The sequence below is a fragment of the Palaemon carinicauda genome, chromosome 31, assembly GCF_036898095.1.
Source record: "Palaemon carinicauda isolate YSFRI2023 chromosome 31, ASM3689809v2, whole genome shotgun sequence".
Classification (NCBI taxonomy): Eukaryota; Metazoa; Arthropoda; class Malacostraca; order Decapoda; family Palaemonidae; genus Palaemon; species Palaemon carinicauda.
Genome location: NC_090755.1, coordinates 77,893,004 through 77,901,793, shown reverse-complemented (window position 1 = coordinate 77,901,793; position 8,790 = coordinate 77,893,004). Strand labels below are relative to the sequence as shown.

General features: G+C 34.6%; 1 long non-coding RNA gene across 1 annotated transcript; it reads left to right on the top strand.

The window, feature by feature from the left end:
* Positions 1–1,718: 1,718 nt before the first annotated feature.
* LOC137625022 (uncharacterized) lies at positions 1,719–8,790 on the top strand. The gene is made up of 2 exons (XR_011040802.1): positions 1,719–1,822; positions 8,365–8,790. It is a non-coding gene; the product is annotated as an uncharacterized lncRNA (long non-coding RNA).

The window sequence follows — 8,790 nt, the reverse complement described above, 5'->3', positions numbered from 1 at the left end:
TCATTTGTTCTGGTTGTTAACAAGAACTTCAATATATGGTCTGTTGATGAGTATTTTAGGACAAATGTCCGATTTTTTTTTTTTACTATAAGCTATTCTAAGATAGGAAAAATTGGAATAATATCAGAGTAATCACTAAATTTATTGTATAATTTTATCATGGATATACAAATTTAACTTATAGCTATACCTCATAAAAACAATATTGTAATGATAACCAAATAATTTCAAGTATAAGATGTATAACGAAAACTGCTATGTATCAAAAAAGTAAATTTTGCTTTTGAAAGGAAATTAAGCCTTCATATCGACCACCCATTGAAAAAAACCCATCGCTTCCAGGCCACCAGGATGGGACAGATTATTTTCACACTTTGTATTGAACCTGAATGCAACGGGACTATGCATGTTTACATGCGTCAAAATTAATCTTCATTTCTTTTATTTGCGCACTCGGAACTCGAAAAGCAATCTAGGAGTCCATTCACACTGCAACGCTCCTAATTCCGGTTTGCAAGATGTAATCATTTACTATACGAAAGCCGAGGTCCTTGGGGAATGACGAGAAATGATAGGAGAGAATCTTTGTTTTGGGAAAAAAGACCTCAAGGTCGACCCCATGGGAGTCACAACCCTAGATCCATTTATTAGGAAGAACGTTTAATCTCTGGTTATATAAATTCCAGAGATGGTGTGAAGGTGCAACCTTAAGCATTTCAGCATAACAGCGATCAATCACAGTCTATTAACCATCATGTACTGTACGTAATTCTGCTTACATCAGCAAATGGAAATTGGATTTACTTAAAAGACTATTGGAAACATCCTTGCTTGGTGATCTGCTGGAATGGGGTTCGAGTCCCACGGAAGCTCGATAATTTCTTGCAGTGTCAGCAGCCTCACCATCCTTGTGAGCTAAGGATGGGGTGTTTGGGGGAACCTATATGTCTACCTGCTGAGTCATCAGCAGCCATTGCCTGGCCCTCCCTTGTCCTAGCTTGGCCACTGATCATAAGTATATATGGTTAGTCTCTAGGGCATTGTCCTGTTACCTAGGACATTGTGACTATCCTTTTTCGCTGCCATTAACGACCAATTTTTAAATGAAACCTTTAAATGGATCAATTTTGAGATATATCTGCAAGCCAAGTTCACAGCCGGATGGATCTCACTCGTGAGATATCATCAGCTATTTCTGGTCCTCCCTGGTCCTAGTTTGGATGGAGAGGGGACGTGGACGTTGATTGTGTATACGATATAGGTTGTGTTTTTAGGACCATGCACGACCCCCGACTAATGCCCCCCTTCTCTCTCTCTCTCTCTCTCTCTCTCTCTCTCTCTCTCTCTCTCTCTCTCTCTCTCTCTCTCTCTCTCTCTCTCTCTCTTTATTTATATATATATATATATATATATATATATATATACATATATATACATATATATACATGTATATATACTATATATATGTATATACATATATATATATATATATATATATATATATATATATACATACACACATATATAAGTACAATAAAATGACCTGATACGGGAAAATAAAAGTCACTACCTAACATAGTAACATTTCGAATCAGGTAACAAAAAAAGTATCGGTGGCGATTGAAAATAGAAGTAGATCTCTTAAATCAGTTACTATGGCAACCGATAATCCAGTATATCCGGTATATAAGCAGCCCAAAAGGTTTCCAATGTCACTACAAAGTTGCAAGCCATTGAGGTCACTCGTCAGGGGAGCAGCTGACGCGAACAACTTTTTGGTGAACAGTGCAACGTCATCGGTAACTTCGAAGCTATGAATTTGGTGAGTTTATTCAAATATTATCATGTGGACATATTCACGCATTCACATTAGCATATTTTGCATTTATGTATTCAAACATTCGCGTGTTTATATAATCACATCTTCACAGAGTGATATATTCACAACTTTATTTAATAACTATTTCATATAATCATAGTTTCGTATTCATATATTCATATCTTCATATAATCCTATCTTTACGTTCATATATTGAAATAATCACATATTCATATGTTAATATTTTCATGCATATATATTGAAATATTAACATATTCACGTGCTAATATCTTCAAACGCATATATCCAATCATTCACAGTTTCATAAATGTCACATAATTGTTTGATGTTAGGACTAGGGTGACGTCACGTGAAACAGGTATACTGTGTTGCTCTTTGAATACACTGGTCTATGAACTAGCACAGGCTACTAGCAAACATTTCGAAAGAAAGAAATAAAAATAAAAAAAAATGTTGGAGAGATCGAAATGACTTAATTTCCTTAAGAAACGTAAACTTTATATCTTATTTGCTCTTGAGTCATCGTAATGTTGATGATGGTTTGGATAATCTTGATCCACCCGAGTTGAGTTACAATTAACTTGAAATTTCGTTAAGCGAGATGCTGTCTCATTAGAGGTTTAGCATTAATTTTATTCATCTGGAAGCGATTTTAACGTTTTAGATGCTGTCTTAATAGAGTTTTTGCATTAATTTTATTCATCTGGAAGCGATTATAACGTTTTAAATGCTGTATGTATAGATTATTTTATATATACCTGTATATTTGTATAAACACAAAGACACACACACACACACACACACACACACACACATATATATATATATATATATATATATGAAGACTTTAAAATTATGGATTCATTCAGAGAGTGATCTGAAAATACAATTTTTTTTTCTTTCCTCAGGAAATATACATTTACAGTTCCTACATTTAATGATATATATACATCATGAGATTTAAAGTCATTAAAAATGATCAACATATAATTTGCACATTATGCAATTTCAAAAAGGGCCTAGAGCTTCAACATACTTGCTATTAGAAATACTCCATATCATGTTTATACTAAATTCAAAAAGTTTTAAGACGCTCTTCAAAGGTGGAAGGGTACTGAAGAAAGCATTCTCCTCTTTTCTAAAGACAATGCCATTATATTTCTCTCTTACAGTATACATTAAAATACAACATAACCTAATAATCCATTTTCAAAGGTAACATCAAACGTATCTCATAAATGATTATGCAAGTTAGTTTGCTTAAGTCTTTTTAGATTTATTCGGGATATTATTTCTAACGACAGGAACACTGATGTATTATACGCCATCATCCATAATGGTCTGGATTTATAGAACGAGGAACGCCACTCAGCTTAGAGGGGAGGGGGGGGGGGGGTCAGGTGAGCCTGAATTTATTCAATGAGGTAAAAGTTAAGATGATGGACAGCAAGATGGAAGACCAAACTCTTTATCGCTGTTATCTGAAAAAAAAAGTTTAAAATCGGTGTAACTATAATAGCTCGGTCGATGTATTATTACTGATTTTCGTAAATAATTATAGCCAACCTCGTATGTTTAATACATAATGAATTAAGAATGCAGGTATTGTGAAAACGGTGAATTTTTAATGATTAGGTCTATGTAAAGGATTTTTCCGCTATTCAGAAAATTGTATTCAGTTACCAAGTGCCACAAGGCGTGTCTGTTTGCTATTAACCACTATAAACACAAATTGCCATAAAATAACTTTGAAAACCAACTAATAATATTATCTTGGCTATGATTGATGAAAGGATTGACGTACTTTAGTCCATATGTCCTGGCGCTGGACATATCATCTTTGGTGCAATAATTAGAAAGTTAAAAAAGAGGATTAAAGGAGCTGGAAATGAGGTAAAGCAGGAGGATAAACAGCATTCGTGGCTAAACAGTATCAGATTGTTTCTCTCCTCGGTTGAGCCCTCTGCCATATTTGCTCTTCGCTTTGGGGACGAAAGGAATCCAGGACTGCTGGGTCTGAGGAGGTGCGTGTCGAGCTTCCGGTTTCTTTGCTTAAAAGATGTTAGTGATACTGATACCATTCACCAATCCCGATATGTTTGCTTCAGGTTAAGTATTTTGTTTTCATATGAGAGGGAATCAAGTCCGGCTGTGCCAGTTTCCTGAGGTCTGCGAGTATGAGTTTCAACGATTAAAACCTTAATTGGACATCTAGACTGAAAATAGGTGTGTTTGCTTTTAGATACAGACTGAATTATTTAGGGGACATCTTAATGCATACAAATTTTACTAATCTTAATAAAGACGATTTTGATATCAGAAATTAATTTATATGACCCACAGTCTATGGATCAGTCAATCCATTATCTCAAATTTGTTTATAAATTAAACAATATAATGATCACTCTCATTACCTAGTCTCCTGATACATTCAGTTAAACAAAAATTGTTAAGTCGTAAGTAGTTACATGATGTGAAGATGATATAAGTCTTGCTGTTACTTGCAATCTTCACTTGCAAGGAGGGTCTTCAATAGTTAAAACTACCGTATACGCCATAGATGAATTTGATTTGTGGAATGTGGAACATATGGCCCAGCACCGGGTCCAAGAGGCCATTCCCACCTGAGGTGCTACCTCATGTAAACCCCGCGATTGCAATACGGAGTAAAAGTTCATAGTAATTGGACAGTATGATTTAACAAAAAGAGAACGGGTAAAAGGGTAAAAAGTAGGTGAATCTAGGGGACTGTGGATTAAAGACTCAATATGGTAAACTCTTCACCTTGAAATTGGTAACTTGCAATGCATATGGAACTACAGGGAACACACAGCAAAATGTCCCAGACATCTAAAAGAAAAAGCTAAGAAGAAGTTCGTGTTGAATTATCATTCCAAAGCTGGTCCAGAGACCAATTATCAACTGCCTTTATCATCATTAATATCATTACTACCAATAATATAAGTCGTTTAACAATACTGATAAATAATCTATTTCTTTATTTTTAGCTCAGTAGAATTATTTGTTTTCATATTTGACATTGAAGATCATAAGTAAAAAAGAACATATAAAAATGTTTAAAAACAATATACATAGCTGCTGAGGATAAAATATAGTTTGTTCAGAAATTCTTGTCGTCTACAGTATGTCGTGAAATACACACCGTAATTGATATTCTTACTTATAAGTGAAAGGAATTTTCGTTTAAACGAAATACTTATAAAATTCGTTCATATTCTTCCTGAAAATACAAATTCTGCGATGTGTATCTTCTTTTTAAACTGTTTGGAAAGAGGGTTAGCCATTGCATTCTGCTATTTGAAAGTTTGCTTTGCAAGTCCGCGGACTTTTAAGGTCACATTGACTGTAAGTATGATAACACTAGACATCTCGAAAAATAAAGAACGAAAACAAACGACAAAATGAAGGCGATAGCTGAGTAAAATTTAGTTTTCAGCCGTAGAAACCCCGATAGACAGATCGTTTATTTTCCATGGGTAATGGGTGTAATGTTCCTTGTCCCACCGGATACCGCATTTAAAAATGAAGTAATTACACTGCACTATAATAGTTCAGTGGCTGCTTTACTCTTGGTAAGGTAGAAGCGACTCTTTAGTTGTGGTAAGCAGTTCTTCTAGGAGAAGGACACACCAAAATCAAACCACTGTTCTCTAGTCTTGGATAGTGCCACAGCCTCTTTACCATGGTCTTCCACTGTCTTGTGGTAGAGATCTCTTGCTTGAAAGTGCACTCAAACACACTACTCTATCTGTTTCTTTATTTCCTGTCCTCATTAGGCTATTTTCTCTGTTAAAGCCTTGGGCTTATTGTATCTTGCTTTTACAACTAGGGTTGTAACTTGGCAAGTAATAATAATAACAATTCTCCTGAAATTATTTTTAGAGTAAGGGATAACAGGACTAAATAATATCCAAATCGGGTAAGGGGTAACCCACCCTGGCCCTCCCCCACATGCCATGCCTTTCATTCACGTGGAAGCGAACTTTAAGCCTTTCATGTTATTAAGATTTTTATTTCTCTCCGGCAGAATTGATGAAAGATCCCTTTGATTTTTCGTCCGTGAGTAATTTGTGAATTTCCCTTTTGTCCGCTCGGCGACAAAAAAAATGCACAGCCAGATATTTTGTGGCTTTTTATTCGATCACCATGACTATCTTATCGGTTCTACCTTTTGATGGGATATATGGATAAGATAAAAGAAATGCAATATTAGATACCTTTCTACGTTAAGGAAAATGACTAGTAATGGAAACATGAAATAAAGAACAAAATAGAATACAGAAAGCAAACTTTATCTAAATAAAACATATTGACAATTCCTCAGAAATTCTAGGAAAAGAAACTGAGAATTATTGGGATTTAATATTTTTTCCATCATTAGAATGACGCACAATTTGAACATGTAATCCACAAAATATACCTTGACTTACAGAAACTACAGTCCTTTCTCTGTTCTCATTGGGAACCATTATCCCTCCTAAGTTCATAAACCTTGCCTTTAATGGCGAATAGTTTGACATCAACAGAACCTCCCACAGTTCATACATAAAAGTGAAATACTCACGCGATATCTTATCCTGATTAGGAAAGTATGTCAATAAACATGCATGTAGTTATAAATACTCATGATAAGAGCGCATGCACACACTCACAGGCACAGAAAACTACGCACAATATGCATGCACACACGCACGCACACACACACACACACACACACACACATATATATATATATATATATATATATATATATATATATATATATATACATTTATATATATATATATATATATATATATAAATATATATATATATATATATATATATATATATATATATATATATATATATCATTATAGTACTTATTATGGTGTAACTACAATTTGACATTAGAAGCTCAAAAGGTGATAACTGTAGTTAAACACTTTCACCTATTACATATCATTATGGATCTTAGCAATTGTACCTGACCTCTTTTGAGATAAGGCAATGCATGAAACCTGACCGATCCCAGTTATTTCCATTTGACATTCTTAACACATACAACCACATAAAAACACACACACACATATACACACATATCATTGGACGTGAATGGGCGTAAACATAATGATACAAAAGGTACAAATAATGAAATTAATAAGGTGCACAAAAGAAAGCCAAGGCGATCGATTATCTGTGATTATACCGGACAATTTGAAGACAGTAGTTTCCATATGAGATTATTCTCCTCGAAAGAGGATAGGGAATAAGATCATTGAGGATCAGGACATGAGTATGAGGTCTGATTCCTGTTGACCGACTTCCATGAGAGCGATCAGGACGTGGAACGACATTTTGAGGCACACCAAATGCAGTTCGATATTTTTCAGGGATGTGAGCTATTTCAGTTTTTTTAAGTTTGGATTCTGCACGTATGGAAGCATACTAATGCATAGATAAAGGACTCATGTTAGACGTTATAACAGTTTCGTAATCCACATTTTTGTCTGGACTCAAAGAGAAAATAAACAAATGAAAAATTTCTTATTTTACAGAGCGCAGCTACGATTCCGATCGCTAGAAAACATGTTTTAAATTATGAGAATTTCAAAACTGACTGACAGATATTTTATTTCTGTCAAAACTCATTGTTGTGAAGAAAGATTTTTTCTTCGATCACCTGAAATGATTTAACTTGAATTATACCCGAGTTGTGTGTGTGTGTGTGTGGGGGGGGGGGGGGTGACAATCAACGTCCCGAAATTAAGCCTTAGGTACCAAATCAAAATGGAACCACTTTTTAGCAGTCATCAAGTCAACAAAATCAATAACTAAAGAAATCTCTAGCACCAATAACCTGTAAAATCCCAAATAAATTTCGGGGCGAATTTATAGACAACACATATCATGTGTATTGAAGTTTCTACGCTCTTAAATTATCATAAATAGCAAATTCAAAATTACAACATAAAGCGTTAGTTACTATTATTGCAATAGGGAGATATATTTCCTGGACTCTTAAATCTTATACTAATTATTAGGATGCGGAAAATACACTGTAGCTATCATAAATTATTTCCACTAATCGTAAATTCTTACAGAACAAATACATGAGCCTATCAGTATAGTGTTCACAGGAAAAGTATATATATCCCTTGTTGCTCTATATAATTATCACAACTGAAACGATTGCAAAATAATGATAACAAGGACATTACCGCCAGCAATAATGATAGTAATAGAGGTAGCAGTGTAGTTCACAAAGATAGAAATATCAGTGATATCAGTTAAAGTAATAATCATAAAATCAATCATTTCAATTGAATAATACACTACGAATAAAACATTGCGTTACTACTAATATAACTAATAATGGTAAAAATTATTTCTTATGTAATACGTTTATCTAATACGAATTCCTTCAATGGTGTCATAAATAACGATGAACATAACTTTCGAGGGTAACAGCTCAACAACAACAATGATGATAATAATGATAATGGTCATTGTATTCTTTTCAGTTCGGCTTCATTCTAGTGATCGTTGCCTCCCTCCTCGGATTCAGCCAGGCTATGCCCGAGCCGGCAGTCAGTATGAGCGGAAGGCCTAACTTGATCCCAGACTCCTACGTCCAACCTCCAAGGTTCCACTACCGTGGATTCCAACGACCCTTCGGAAACTACCCCAAATACGACTGGCCTTAAGATGTTTTTCTGTCTGATAGGAAGGGAAGGGATGGCTGTTCTGGATGGTCCAAAACGAGAGAAAAGATATTTTTAGTCGTAGTTTTGGGTGATTTGTTTTAAAAGTTCTACGATAATGTGTAATCGAAACTTTTTTTGGGGGGTGTTAATCAAATGGATCATAGATGGCTACTAGATGATGAATCAACGAAAAGATATTTACATGTTTGACTGTGAATAAGGATTACGCTTCTTGAATTTATG